We start from the raw sequence: 16,365 nt of genomic DNA, 5'->3' as shown, positions 1-16,365 counted from the left end.
TCATTAGTCCCCAAGGGGAAATTGTGTGGTAGATGTATTTATATCATGCCCACACAGCAATGAATTGATGTCATGCATGTTAAATATACCTTTAGTTAGACGCTTAGTTTAATGTTGACATTTCTGTCAACTTGGAAAGGATATGTTGATTTCAGCCACAGCCAATACCACACAGAATGAATTCTTCTCAAACCCTTCTAAAGGTTGACTCCTACACTTTTGTGAGTGCTGCATTCCTGCCTTTTAAATTATTGAGGCACCACAAATGTTCCACACAGTACGCATGAACAGAAACACTCGTTGCATATGTTTATACACACTGGATAATCTGCTATATGGGCCCCACTCAAATCTCTGCCCTCCGCATTGAAAAGTGCACCACACAGCCATTTTGTGTGAAAACTCTAAGGCTTTCCCACACAAAAAGCCCCGGCGCAGCCCCCATACATTGGATATGGAACGATTTGATTCTGTTTCAGGCATAAGAGTCAAGAGAGATAACAAGACCCTCCACCATGGATGTCCCTTCACCCCACGTGTGGTTAAACGATCATTTCCCCCATCGCAACAAATCTCCTTTCATGACCACTTTGGACCGTTTTCCCCTCTTGCCTGAGTGGGTCTTTTTAAAACAGAGGGAGAGAGAGGGAGAATTTCTTTCCCTCTTAAAGGTTTTGTGTAAGGATAGCTGACTGAGCGTCCATTGTAGAAAAGCCCAGACCACCACTGGATGACCCTGCAAGGAGCGACAAAACCCAATTGGTCACGGCCGCCAGCAGCTAATGCCAGAGAGGAATAGCCCTGGGTGGGTAATGACTGTATTCTCCGGCTTTTTCTTTCCGCCCTTCTGGTGCCCTCATACCCCCCACCTTACCCCACCGACCACCAGCCCCGTGCCCTCCCCGTACCCCCAACACCCTACCCTGTATGCCCCTATGGCCTTCTTTGTCATCTACACTAACGCACCGAGACACACAGAGACATGCATGCACGCACGCGCACAAACGTACGCACGCACACGCGCACAGTGCACACACACACACACACACACACACACACACACGCACGCACGCGAGCACACACACACACACACACACACACACACAGAGTCACACACACGGCTGTTGGCCACAGTGCCTGTGTGGTGTACTCACTGCTTTGACATGGCAGATGCTGCAGTCAGATCAGGCATGGTGAGGGGAACCAGAGGACCATATGTCTGAATGAGTCATGGTCCTCATGCCTTTCCCACACAGAGGCCTCGACCGGCACACTTGACGGGTTGTATGGGAAAACATGATCCGTACCAAATGTTTATTACTGCGGGCAAACACAGGTTTCATATTGAATATTAAAAAGTAAACGGTTTACCCACAAATACCAAAATACATAATACATAGAGAGGGGTGCGTGTGCGTGTGCGTGTGCGTGTGCGTGTGCGTGTGTGTGAACGTATGCGTGTGTGTGTGCCTGTGTGTATTTCTAAATTTCGTATTTAGAAATAAATAGACATGTACATTTTAAGACCTCTGAAGTTAACTTGATTTATAAGTGTGAAAAAAATACCACATCTATCTAAATTATCTTAGAAAATCCATATATATACACCATATATATTCATATATTATTATTTTATTCAAAATAGTAAATATTACTAAATATAGTAAAGATATATATACACACTATTTAGAATTTTTAGTACAAGTATTTCAGTATTTTTATGTAACAGTCTTTATAAATCTGTGGTCATATAAAAGGTCTATAAACAATAATACAATTATATTTTTGTTGTTGTCGTTGTAACACTTAAGATGCTTCCGTAAAGTTGTTACATGAGTTATGTAAAGTACATAATTGCAACATGACATAAATGATTGAAAAGTTCTTGAAAATGTGTGCCGATTATGTGAAAAAGGAGGAATTTGGTGGCACTCTAGGAAAAAAGCAGAGACGCCGGGGTTTGCTTGTTTGTGAAAGGGAAGTTGACGATGAGGCACTTAATGGCAGGATGGAGCGGAGAGAGGAGAAGAGAGAGAGGAGAGAAGAGGAGGGGAGATGGGGAGGGGTCACGCCAGCTCTATTCAGCTCCTAAGACAACACCACACAGAATGATAGACTCCTCAGGATTGTTTGTCCCTCACGGGCCATTCTCCCTCCTGTCTCCCTGAATGGCACCCTTAGCCGCACATGAGAGGGTCCCACAGGTACCAGAGAGGGAGAGAGAGAGAGAGAGAGAGAGAGAGAGAGAGAGAGAGAGAGAGGAGTGTATGTGCGTGCCCATGTGTGTGTGTGTGTGTGTGTGTGTGTGTGTGTGTGTGTGTGTGTGTGTGTGTGTGTGTGTGTGTGTGTGTGTGTGTGTGTGTGTGTGTGTGTGTGTGTGTGTGTGTGTGTGTGTGAAGGCAGGGTGGTGATGGTGGTGGGGTTTGCCGGGTTGTATTTTAGAGATAAAGCCTCCTAGCCCTATGGTTGATTGCCCCGCAATAGACACTCACTCACTGCCTCTGAAAAGCAACCCCCCACCACCACCACCTCTCAGACACCAGTGAATAAACTCTCACCCTTAACGCTTCCATACATCACCCCCCTCCTCCACCACTCCTCCCGAACCCCCTACCAACCCCATCCCCTCCTTCCACTCTCGCTCACTTTGAATTTTCCGGGGGATTTGAGAGCAACCCCATCACCACAACCCGCCCCACCACCCCCCCAAAAAAGTCTCCACACTTTTTGTTTCTTTTCTTGTTTCTTCACAAATCTTCCACTTCTTCATGCATGCAGACGGGCACTTATCACTCATGGAATGGGTACTAAAGCTGACTGTGGCATACAGGCTGTCAGGGTTATTGGTAGTCATAATTCATAAGTGTGATACTATTATTCATGTTAATTCTAATGGGTACATGCTGCCTCAATGAAGGGGGGAAATAGTCCTCAGAGGAGTCCCTACTAGTGCGTTAGGCAAGTGAAAGAAGTGCAACAGGCAGGCTGTCAACATGTAATGGAAGAAATCCAGTTACAAAATGTAATTATTATTACTAACACTAATACTAATTAACTGCCTCTCTGCACATGACCACATTTTAGAATGTATTTTGTGTGTACAATTAATAAGATAGTTGCCAAAACACCATCCTTCCTACACCTGCTTCACTTTGTTTGCAAGTAACGATACAGATGAATTATCAAAACATTTAATCAGTGGAATGTGTCTTTGTCTCATAATTTGGTGTTTTCTGTTCACGGTTTTTCTTTATCTTTTCTTTCTTTTCCTATTATTGTTTAATGATGGGTATACATTGCACACTGTCAATAAATACATTTTTTTTCTTTTTTATTCAGTTAATTCTGCTTTTCAGATTCTTTAGGTTACCAGTGGAGCAATCAATCATGTTTTGAGAAACTTCCACCAATTATAATCACTAATCACATCAGAACTGAATAGTGACCAGTCTGTCAGAGACCGTCAACAGCCTGTTTTCTGTCCTCTGTCTTCCGGTTGAAAGATAAAAGCCTGTAGGAACTAGGATGGTGACAATATTGTCATCGCATGGCAAACCATTAGCTTGTGTCTGTATAAGGCCCTAGTTAGTGCTCTTGTGGGCCTGTCATCAGTTTCCTACTCTCTGGAAGACTAGCTCTGACACGGCACTTTTGCCCATGATAGAGTGAGAAGACTGATATGGCTGGACCGTGCATGGACAATGCACAACATTTATCAGTATTTGTTATATAGTCAGTGATAGTGTCTATAATGTGAATTCCTGGATATGAAAGTAGTTTTGATTAAAGTGAAGTAGCATATCACATGACATAGTTGAGCTACGTTTAATTAAAAACTACACACTAACTAAGGAGAACGAACCCCCATTTATGTTGAACAGTCGATACACAGCCATAACATTTGAGAGGAAATGTATGAACTAGCTAGGATTGGAACATTATAAAATTCAAGCTGATAAATGGGTACTCTTTCCTGATTGGCTGAAATTGGTAACCCACCTGAAAATGTATTTTCTATTTTTTAAAGAGCTGGAGGGACGGAGAGTAATAAACTCTGAAACTATATATATAGAAAAAATTACCATCAGAATATAGTACTTTAACATTTTACAAAGAACTTTTTGTTTTAACCAAAAAATATCACTACCCTATTAACACTGGAAATCTTATTATCATTATTTTGAGATCTAGCATGGTCGTTCTGTATTATGTTACTTCAAGACGGCGCTTGATTAGTTTTGATGCAAGCTTTGCGGGCACTTTAAACTGCAACATCTGATTATCGTTTGCTCAAATGATAAGGAGAATGATTCTAGCCACTGCTAAAGAGTAAACATACTTCTGCATCACTCATGCAAGTTGTGGCTAATGTTCATGTAGCCTATATGACGTAGCACAGTGGTTCCCAAACCTTTTAGCTCAAGACCCAAAAAATAAATGTGATGTCTCCCCGGGACCCAAACTACTGCAAATAGCTGATCTACAAGATCACAATGTGACACATTGTGAGCTTGTAGATCCGCAATTGTCACTATTTCTTTTTCCTTTTCTTTTTTTTTCTAATTCATGAAATTTCTTTGATTGTTCTTTGGTTGTATTTATGAACTTGAAAAATGTTTGAATTCGTTTTTAATTCATGGAAAATTGTGAATTTTTGGGGATTATTTTGAAAATCTTTTGAAATAATAATCCAAAACTAAATGTATAGGAAACAAAAAATAAATTGATATTTAGTTGTGACCCATAAATATGGGTCTGCAACCCACAAATGGGTCCTGACCCAGTGTTTGGGAAACACTGACATAGCACAGTGGGCTAAAATATACAAATTATTGGAAATTACTGCAATATGCCATCATCAGATCTCTAGTTTTACAAAACAGTTTGTCTGATGAGAACCTGAGCTACAGTTACCTGATAGGCTTCAAGTGGGTTCAGGTTCTTTCAGGTTAGTCTACAATGAATTTATGAGGAATTTATTTCTTGCCAAATGGGCACCAGTCTACTCAAGAACAATGCAAGTTGGAAATGCATGCCCAAACCAGTTATGGAATACCCGAGTACCCGTTGTACCCATCTGTCTGTTTGTGTCCCTTTTATGCCTATATAGAGATGTCTGTATCTGTCTGTCTGTGTCCCTTTTATGCCCATATATGGAGTTCCAAATATGGAGCCTAGGCCAGTCTATGATGTAAAATTGATGACATCAGTGTACTCCATAAATGGGTATCTAATCTTTATCTATATTTTTGGAGATCCGCTGATCCGACGACTTCCCACTTTCCGCAATACATCCTTGTGTCCTCGCCGATACGCACAGCGAGTTTGAAGTTGGTCGGTCCCATATATGGGCATAACGGTCGGATCAGTGGTTCTGGACAAATGGATCTCCGTATATGCCTATATATGGGCGTATCGGTGGTACTGGAAAGCAACCTTTCAGACGGACTCAATGCCGGGCACAGCACTCTCTCGGGTCCCCTATACTCCGTGTACGTGCAAAGGCAAGACAAGCCTGGTTTGAGTTGCAGTTGACGCAACATGGCTGACTTTTGTCAAAGGAATGGCTTAAAAGTAAGAGTTTAAATGGTAGTTTAAATTATTTCAAAAAGGCCTTTTTCAGTTAAGCATAGATTTCATTAGTGATGTTATTAGAGCCAGAGTTCACCATAAACTAGAGACGATTGATCTGCAATTGTCATGCTCACTTTTAGGACCAAGAAGAGGTACATCCCATAGTCTGGAGGGACAATTGCTCTGCGATTGGCTAGTCCGTTTTTCAGTCAGTCAGTCAGTCAAATAAATAGACTACCAGTAGACCTGGGCGGGGAGTTTGAGGAATCCAACATTACATAGTTGCAGTATAGGAGCTAAAAACAAAAGGAACACTACAGTAGCCTATTTATTACTCATGATTAAAGAATATACATTACTGTACATGAAAAGTAACAGAAAACATTTATTTTGCATCTGAGAGATGTGTGGTATCTTCAGGTCAATAAAAAAAACTAAGGAACACAAAAATAGACAATTTGACATTTTTGGCAAATGATGGCTTCATCAAAGCAATTAACGCACAGACGTTCCGGATCCCTTTAAAATTAAATGGAGATTGTGAATGCCGCTCCGCTCCCATCCAGGCTGGTCTCACCAGCATAGATGAGAGCAGTGAACAGAGTCAGTGGGCCCTCCTTCTCCTCTGGTGCCTGACCTGGCTCCTTCATGTAAAGACCTGGGCGGTGAGGCTTTCCATACAGCGGCTTGATTGACACTGTCAGTCAGAGAGGCAATGGACAAAACTCTCTCTCTCTCATTCATTTTCTGTCTCTCAGTCTCTCTTTCTCTATATGCCCATGTCTCCCTCTCTCTGTCTGTCCCGTACTCTCTTTCCTATCTGTCTCACATTATCTTTTTGTCTCTCTCTTTGTCACTGTTGGTCTTTCTCTGTTAGTCACTCTCTCTGGCTGTGTCTCTCTAACTCTCTCTGCTTATTTCTCTTGTATCAAAAGTATGTTATTGCCGATTCCATTCTTTGGACTCAGGGTTTACTTGTAAAATAAGAGCTACTTTTTGGCAAATTCCAAAAGGTTAAGACCGGGAACACATCTGTGTGTCATTTTTAGATTTCTTTGCCTATTCAAAAATGGCAGATATACAAGCTCATAGCGCGGCACCGAGTGCCGCCCTACGAGCTTGTAGATCTGCTATTTTTGAAAAAATCTTGAACATTTGTGCAAATCTTTGAATATATATATATTTTTAAAGTGAACATTTTTAACTCAAATCTTTGCTTCTGGGGGATTTTACAAATGTCTTCCAAATCCTAACAGTTGTTTTTTGAAAAAAAAACTTATGTTGCTATATATCAGTGGTTCTCAAACTTTCTCATGTCAAGGACCCCCAAAATTTGTTCCAGGAACCCCCCAGAATTTTCTCCTTAAAAAATAGCAGATCTACAAGCTCATAGCGCGGCACTCGGTGCCGCACTATGAGCTTGAGCTTGTATATCTGCTATTTTTGAATAGCCAAATAAATCTAAAAAATTACACACAGATGCGTTCCCGGTCTTAAAGGGTTAAGAAGCAACACTCTGCCGTCCCTGCACGATCTGACCTAAGGGTTAGACTCATTTCTCATAATGAACATAATTTCGATGCAATGGAAACAATACTTTGTCATTCCAGGAAATAGCCAAAAAATATAGATAAAACCAGACAATGAAGGACCCCTGGTGTAGGGGACCAGGCCTAGAAGAGTGAGTGAATGAATGTCCCTCACTCATTCACTGACTCCTTTCTGTCCACATTGTTGAAAATACTATGGTTGCAGTCATTGGCCACCAGTTCAATGATCCCCCTGGTGGCCAAAAACTAATAGAAGTTATGGAAACTGGGGAAATTGCAAAACTGTTAAAGTCATGTATCTTTACTTCAAATACAAAAGGCAATAAAAATAAATGTCTTCGGCAAGCGGTGGCGACCCCTAACAGGCCACAAAACAATTTGCTCACTCCAAGGTTTTCTGAAAAGTTGGCATGTAAAGTGGGCCGCAATAGAGTACTTAAGCCATGACGTCACTCGTTCATCCGCTGGATTGCGGAAGTAATTTCTCTATGGAGAATAACATTGGGTCATCTTAGAATCGTCTCATATAAGAATTGTGGTCCAAAAATAAACAAACTGTCTCTGCGATATTGTCAGGGAGGTGTCGCTGTATCGTTTATGATAGTCATTCACTCATATTTGATAAAGTCTATTTCTGGCGAAAATGTAACTAATTTGGCCGCAGTAACATTAGCCTTTTCTCACCCCTCAGTTGATGCTTCATATCCATAAGAGTCAAACCGTCGGGATTGTTTGTTTATTTTTGGAACACAGTTCTTATTTGACGCGATATTAAACAAGTCTATGGGAATTCTGAATGGGGGAAATAAACCGCAACCCAGGTAGGATGAGTAAATTACGTCAGACTTCGGTGCTCTATAAGGCTTGTTTGAAAACTGTGGGTTGCCTTCCATGGCCTACTGTCAGCATGTACAACATGTTCTTTGTTTTGTTTGTTTTTTAAGATTTGTTTTGGGGTTTCAGTAATCAAACCTGAGACACATACTGCCAGGCATCAAAGCCCATGTGGCATGCACGCCAACCACCCTGCCATCGATGCACAAAATGTTTGAAGCCAATCAATCAGTCCAGCAATTTGTGAGATTAGCTCCGCACAGACAGACAGACAGACAACAGGCCTACTTCTAATTCATGGAAGTTGTAACAGAATCTTGATTCAGCACTGCTTATTTGATCTGGCAGGTAGTCCTAAATTTCCTATATCAGTCCCTATAGGGATACAAGCAAATCATCTGCACACACTGCTCTGGTGGTTCAACCTTGCCACCCCACTGTGGTGGACTGAGATGTGCCCAGCCCAGTTCACTCATAGGAACTTTGTCATGATATGGAAATTACATGCTCTCAAGATGCCATATTCATTTCTTTCCTCATTAAAAATTACAGATTAAAAACATTGCAGGCTAGTAAGCAGCAACCCAGCTGCAGCAGGTCGACATAATGTAACTTTTAACCCAGCTGTAGTTTGTAACATTCCCACTAGCATTTAACATGATCTCGGTGCAGCGATTTCCCCCAAGAAATCCTCCCTTACTTCACAAACAACTCTATCCCTTCATCACGGGCAGCCGTGCTCCACTGTGTCTCTCTTAACAGCTTCCATCCAACATTTCCATGACCATGTGTCTCATCATTTTGTGAGTGGAAACGGTTTTCTCCTCATAAGGGTAACTGGTTCGATCACTCTCATTGACATCATGTGCACTCAATTACTGAATTGGAAATGTCGCTAGCACTAAACAACTGAACAGAGTCAGGTGGGGGCGGGACAACTAGATTCTGACAAGTCCTGGAAAAGACGTGCTGTGATTGGCCAGTGCCCGTGCCCACTCTAACTGCAGAGGCCAATGAGGCATCTAGGTTTCTATATCTATGGGGACCACGGCCATGTCACTCTGACTCAGACATAATGATAAACAAACCAGGGCGTCAATCCCGGGGGGGACACAGAGGACATGTCCCCTCCAAAAATCTGATTGGTCCCCCCCAAAGAGTTATTTAGGAGTAATTTGGAATAATAAATGAATAATGAATAATTTAAAATAATAATAATTTAAATTAATAATATAATTTAGAAATCATTCCCACGCGAACACGATGCTTTTTGAAGGATTAAACTTCAGAGCTTGTCGTGTGATACTGCCTGGTGTCAACTGGTTCTCCGCGCGTGCAACTCAACAGAAACCTTCACTCACCACCACCCTTATAGATGGAGACTCTTAGGGACCATATGTTGGTCAACCGAAATCACAACACTGATAGATAGAGATCTCCAGATATAGGCACAAAAGGGACACAGGTAAACAGACAGATATCTCCATATATGGGCACAAAATGGACACAGACAGACAGGTACAACAGGTACTCTATAAGCTCCCGACACTATGACTCAGACACCGGTCGGATCGGCGGTGTGAGGGTCGCCTAGCGGCCCGAACTCTAGATGTGAGGGCCGTATAACGGCCCAAACCTCTAGTATGCATAATATAATTCTCAGATCTGACCGTAACAATGGATTATCAACGATGATACAAATATCACACTCTTTTCAAGTTTCCTGTTTTTTCAAAGTGAAGAGTACCTGTTTAGTGATATTATAGTGCAGTGAGCTGTGATTGGTCTACTTTTGTGGTGATTTGCATAAACGTACACATACATGCATACCAACAAAGCTCTTTCTATCTGGTTTGGCCTTTGGCCTTAAAATCTTGTGTAACCTAATCCACATTATCTTTGAGGTCCCCTGTCAACCCAAGGCTCATGAAATCTTTCTAAAATGTCACCCCTATTCAGTGCAAGGGGCCATCTACTGTATATACCTCAGCAATTCTAAACATATACCTCACATTGCAACAACTGTATCATATTTACATTTTTGTAACATTTATATGTAAAGCCAAGTACTCTGGTAGCTGAATGAATGTGATTTGAAGCCAGCTCCAGTGTTGAGGTGCCAGGCTTTGCATATTCCTGTGGGACCTGAACATGCAGGGCCAGCCTGAACCTCTCTTTGTCCCCAAATCGGCCTGCCCATGCAGCCCATGGACCTTAGGGAGATCTTTACTGTGATCAAACCTACCATTTAAACAAGTGAAACAAAAACAGGCATTTAAACCAACTGGGTTCCTTACATGAGAGATTTATCTGCAAGCTGTCAGCCTTCTGCTCGTGGTCTGCTGGCTAATGTAAACTCAGCAGGTCTTATAGTAGCAACCACAGCATTAGTTAGAATTGTAAATGTATTATTTCACTGCTAGAAACATCAAAGGTGCCAGTGTTACCAATTTCCAAATTAAATTCAGTTTGATTAAATTGAAAATTCGCTGAAAAGCACACAAAAGGTTTTCTTTTGATCCAGCTAAGAAAAGAAGGCCCTAGCGATTACTGCCAATGCTCACTGACTTTTTTTCAACTGTTTTTTTTCTCCTTTATGGGACTTTAAATCCTATTGCCACAATAGAACTAATATAGGCTCTCCTAAAAAAGAAAGATACTTTAAACCCCCTCCAGCCCGCTCCCTCACCTCTGTTCCAATCATCTCATACACTTGTGGGGAACCATGGCTAAATTAGGCTGCTTAGAAACAGAGAAGTGCCTTAATTAAAACTTCATCCTCTCTCCAAATCCCCCTCTCTTGCACTCCTTTATTCCTCTCCTCCTCTCATCCTCTCTCGTCTTCTCGGTCTTCTGTGATTCATCCAGAGGGACAGAAGGGGCCATCGTTGACTTGCACTCCAAGGCCTTCCGAGGCTTGTTTGCCGGCCTCAATGGAGCCTCCGCCATTAGATACAATGACCCCGCAAATTAAAGGAATGACTGTCCAAATTAAATCAAGCAAAGCAGCCCCACGCAGACAGCCACCCTCTCTCTGTCTGAGCCCTAGCTTGGTCCCTGCGTTCATTCTGTCCCCCCCCCTCACAGCCTATTCTCACAAGGGGAGAGGTGACCGGAGAATGAATGGCGTTTTTCTCCACGGCCTTCCTTAAGATGCTACTTCTTGCTAATTAACTGGTGTGTTCTTTGTCATCTCCTCCATAAGTAAGAGGGGTCTCAGAGGCAGCTGAATAGAGCTTTTTTTCTCAAAACTGGCAACCCTTGCCGACTGTCTGTTGTCGTGCATTCTCATCTTTGTCTGATGTTGTGGTAGGAATGAATTGATGGGTGTTTTTTATTAATTAGATTTTTTTAAATATTTTTAAGTGAATGGTAATTTCAACGAACCCTTATGAGCTCAAATATGGTCAGGTGTTATTAAAAAAGCAGTCATTTTCATATGAAAATGTGTGTGTGTGCATTTGTGAGATCTCTTTGCATTTGAATACAGCCATGATCCCCTGACACAGGAGAAAACCTATTTGGCCTGTCAACTATAATCCTTGCAATAGTGTCCTGACTGCTGAACACCATAAAATTGGAACATATGTGCCATTATTCCGTAGGTTTTTCATTATGCAATAATTGCCTGTTCATCATTATGTGTGTTCTGGTCTCAATTCAAAGAACCTCACTTGGTTCTTAAATGGTTCTTTAAAAGGCTATATGAACCATCACCAACTAAACCATTTTATGATAATATAATATAATATAGTCTGCACTCCTTTGCGGTATTTGTCACTGTATATTTGGCATATTGAAATTATCTGCAGTAAACCCATCCTAAGTGATGGGAGCAGTGGCTGCTACAGGGCAGCGCCTTGGGGAGCATTTAGGGGTTAAGTGTCTTGCTCAGGGACACTTCGACACGTAGACCAGGCCTAGGGCGCGAATCAGGGACTTCCTGTTTCCCAGGTGGCCTCTCTACCCACTCAACTAGTTAGTGAATGGTTCTTCATATGGTTCTAGAGAACCTTTTTTGGGTCAAAGTTAAAGGTAGGGTAAGTGATATGTTTTGGTTAAAACAAAAAGTATATTAAAGGTAGGTTAAGTGATTTGCTTTGGTTAAAATAAGTGTTAAATAGATCTATATTCTGATAGTACTCATTGCTATAGAGTGTTTGTTCAGTAACAGGAGTCTCCTTGTCTCTCCACCTCTTTATTAAACAGAAAATGCATTTTCGTTTCAGTTTCATTTCCAATTTTATCCAACCAGGACAGAGAACTCAATCATGATGCAGATTAAACAATGAAATTGGAAGTGATGACACTAAGACATGAGCAGACAAAATTGGAACTGGACCACTATACAAATTAAGCTTAAAAATGGGTACTTTCTCCTGATTGGCTGAGATTCTGACACCTACCGAAAAATGTATTTTCTGTTTATTAAAGAGCTGGAGAGACGGGGAGACATCTGTTACTGAACAAACACTCTATAGCAATGATTACTATCAGAATATAGTGTTTTAACCTTTTAACAAAATACTTTTTGTTTTAACCAAAAAATATCACTTACCCTACCTTTAAAAGGTTAAAATACTATATTCTGATAGTAATCATTGCTATATAGTGTTCTATCAGTAACAGATGTCTCCCCAGCTCTTTAATAAACAGAAAATACATTTTTCGGTAGGTGTCAAAATCTCAGCCAATCAGGAGAAAGTACCCATTTTTAAGCTTAATTTGTATAGTGTTCCAGTTCCAATTTTGTCTGCTCATTTCTTAGTGTCATCACTTCCAATTTCACTTGTTTAATCTGTATCCTGATTGAGTTCTGTCCTGGTTGGATAAAATTGGAAATGAAACTGAAACGAAAATGCATGTTTAATAAAGAGGTGGAGAGACAAGGAGACTCCTAATACTGAACAAACACTCTATAGCAATGAGTACTATCAGAATATAGAGCTATTTAACACTTATTTTAACCAAAGCAAATCACTTACCCTACCTTTAAAGACATTTAAACAGGTGAGGCAAACCATATCCCAATCAGTAATTGGTAACTCAATTAACTCTTAACACAGCTAACTAAAGCCCATGAGTTATCTTACACAACGAATATTAATTATAAAGGAATTTACTGAACTATAAAGGAACACTCAACTATATGTTTCCCAGGCGCCAATTCATTCACAAGGTATAATAAGACAAAACATAATACAAACATGAACAAACACCCCTCCTCCTCTACAGTGCTTGGCACCTTCCCAATCAACAGGATTGCAGAGGAGTAGACAGGTGACCAACAAATACTTTAACTTCCCCACAGTGCCAATAAATAAACAAATAAACACATTTAAAACCCTTTTAGTCCTTGTGTGTATAGGGCACGGGGCTGCCCCGTGACAGGGGGCATAAGTGGGGGTCTTTGTAGAACCATTAAAATAATGTTTTTATAAAGAACCTTGGTCTGAAAGGTTCTTTCTGGAACCAAAAGTGGTTAAGCAGGGAACTTATTTGATACTATCAGCAAATTATTATTACTTTTTTTTCAAAATATGCATAAAAACAGATGACTTATTGTATTGTGTTTGTGTGTGTGTGCGTGCGTGCGTGCGTGTGTATGCTCAAACTCGACAGACTTATTCCCGTGCACAATCGGGCATTAGCCTTTGTACAATCACGGGGGACTGACTTCAAGGAGCAACAGTCATAGATGGGAGAACTCACCACATGCAACAAATGGTTTCTATAACTCCCCGTGCACATGATGTCTGCCGGGCTCTGGGAGATTGTCAGAGACTGCTGTACACGCACAGGCTGTGTTGGTTGGACACAGGTCATAAAAATCTAAACGGTTTGGACTCCCAGACTGTGACACTGTGCTTTTATTCTTCCCTTGATCAATTAGTCTCTGCTCTCTTTACTGTATCAGCCTGAGACTCTGGTCTGTCCATAAAACCAGCGCAACTCACACAGAGCAGACGATGGGAAATCTAGTTGAGGGAGAGTACATGAGCATGGAGAATAGCTGGAATCACAGTCTGTGCCAGTAGAACTAACTGGCCCGTAAAAACAAATGGGAATCACACCGGAACAAAATATCAGTTTGTAGGTGTGTGCGTTTTTTTGTGATTCTGCGCGTGCGTGCGCGTGCACTGTAAAATCTAGAGAGAGTTCATTTAGGCTCAGAACATGTACAAATTTGCACGTCAGGGTATGTATTCATCAACATGATTCATTGTGTGTGTCAAGAAGGACTAGAGCAGGCTAGGTCAGACAAACAATAGGTCGCATTTATACTTCTCGACACATGTCCATATCTCGCCAAACAACAGCCAAGTTGATCTGATGGCTTGAGCCAGCTCGTAAACAGAGATTTGCGCTCATTCCTTTTCCGCAACAACGTTGGAGGCAAGTGAAAAAGTTTCAAATTCTTGTTCTGCCATTTGCTGTCTTTTGAGTGGCCTCTCTTCTCCCCTTTGTTCTCTCCTTGACCCCGACTGTCTTATCATTTGACCCTGCAGGGCAGGGGTCACACACCAATAGATGACCCCCCCCCACCCTCTGCCCCTCTGTCTTTGTACAGGGAGTTGGGGACCTCTAGGAAGACTCTCTAGCTTAGAAATAATAATAAGAAATACCTCTGCGATAAGCCCTCATGTAGCGTTGAAGAACGTCTGACAAACAAAGGGAAAGGTAAAACAAAAACAAGGAGAGGGGTTTCGACGACGTTTCAGACCAAAGAAGGGGACGGTAGCACCAACTAACTGACGTTCCCTTGAGACGAGTTTAATGTTCATGGAAAGGAGATTTTTTTGTTTTTTCCTTTTTGGTCATTGTCTGCCTCTTCGAACATCAGTCTCTGGATGAGTGAGCACCTTAGGCCGTCGGAGGTCTGGCTTAACCCCACATCCTGGTGTTTGGTCCACCGAGGGCCGAGACAGAACACATGAAAGTTAGTTACCCTTGTGATGCGTCGGCTTCTCTGATCCGCTAAATGTGTATCACTTCTCCCTCATTGAGCTAAATCAGCCCCAGGTTCAACAGCCAAGGGTGTTAATACCTGAGCAGGGGGGTGAGGGGAAGGGGTAAGAGAGGGTGAGGGTGAGGAGAGAAAGAGATGGACAGGTGACGGTTTGGAGAGTTGACAGTGGGGTCACCTCACCTTGTGCAGATTATAAGAAACCTCCTCAATACAATGATGGGATTAATTACAGACCGCGGTGGCATCACAGGCCAGCGGGATAAAATGGCTGCATGTGTGATTTTCAGACGCAGGGACTTTGACCATCCCGGGAAGAGGACCCTGAGGTAGGGCGAGGCCTGGCTTCTGCGTGACTGACTGACTGACTGCTGCATCTGAGAAAAGTCATTTATATATATTTTTTGTTGAAAATAGCCACTCTACCAGCTTACAACGAGCCGTGATGCGATTCATAGTGAGCTTGTAGATGTTTTCGGGTCTGTGACACTGGCGTGCAACCAAGTATAAATCAGGATTCAAACCACAGTCCACGTTGCATTGCCACGTGTATCACACCTCACAGCATCTCAACAGGTTCAACCAAGCAGATGATGGTCCACATCCTGGTTGAGGAGAGCCCTTTGGTGAACCCCCTGTCTCCTGCCCTCTGGCTTATACGGAAGACCTGACTATCATCATCTGCTGTGAGGAACTTGATGCTGATCACCAAATTGCTATCACCATTCACATAGATTCACTTTTTTAATGCTGGTTTGGGGACATTTCTGCTTATTGGAATATCACAGGAATATAGAGTTGATGTTATGTTATGTGGTAGCACATTCATTAATTGAGCCCCACACATGATTGGTTTTATAAATTGTTAAAAGGCCTTAATCTTACATTTCTTTTGAAAGTCAAGAATAATTTGATCGAATGTGTTTTAGGGTGTCAAGTCAGGAGATAAGTCTGTCTGGCGTCTTTGGCGTTTTATTGTTTTTAATATGTAAAGCCCTGTCGTTACATTAAAGGCTTTTTAGAGTGAGTCCTTGCTCGAGTGTGCTTGAGGTTTGACGAATGGGGCCCCTTTTTAAAGTCTTTCTCAAATTCCTATCCAAAGGACAGGGTAATAATATGTTCTATGGCAGTTATGTGAATTAAGGTTTCAATGGTATGTGTTAACTTAAAATGTAATATTTGACTTTTGGACTGTAATGTATTGAGTCAAATGTTTCAGGGCAATTCATTTGAAAAAGTCATAAAACATTCACGGTAAACTTGCAATAGAATGCAAGTGCAATGCATCTTTTTCCATGCCTGAATTCGATTCTACAAATGTCTTCTAAATGCCAACAGTATTCTGAAAAAAAAACGTATGTTTCTATATCAGTGGTGCTCACACTTTTTCATGTCAAGGACCTCCAAAATTATATGTACTAGACCATACCCGGTCGGCGC

This window comes from Gymnoscopelus microlampas (assembly GCF_963454915.1).
Source record: "Gymnoscopelus microlampas genome assembly, chromosome: 1".
Taxonomy (NCBI): Eukaryota; Metazoa; Chordata; class Actinopteri; order Myctophiformes; family Myctophidae; genus Gymnoscopelus; species Gymnoscopelus microlampas.
The sequence above is the reverse complement of the archived record's forward strand: the minus strand, read 5'-3'. Positions refer to the sequence as shown.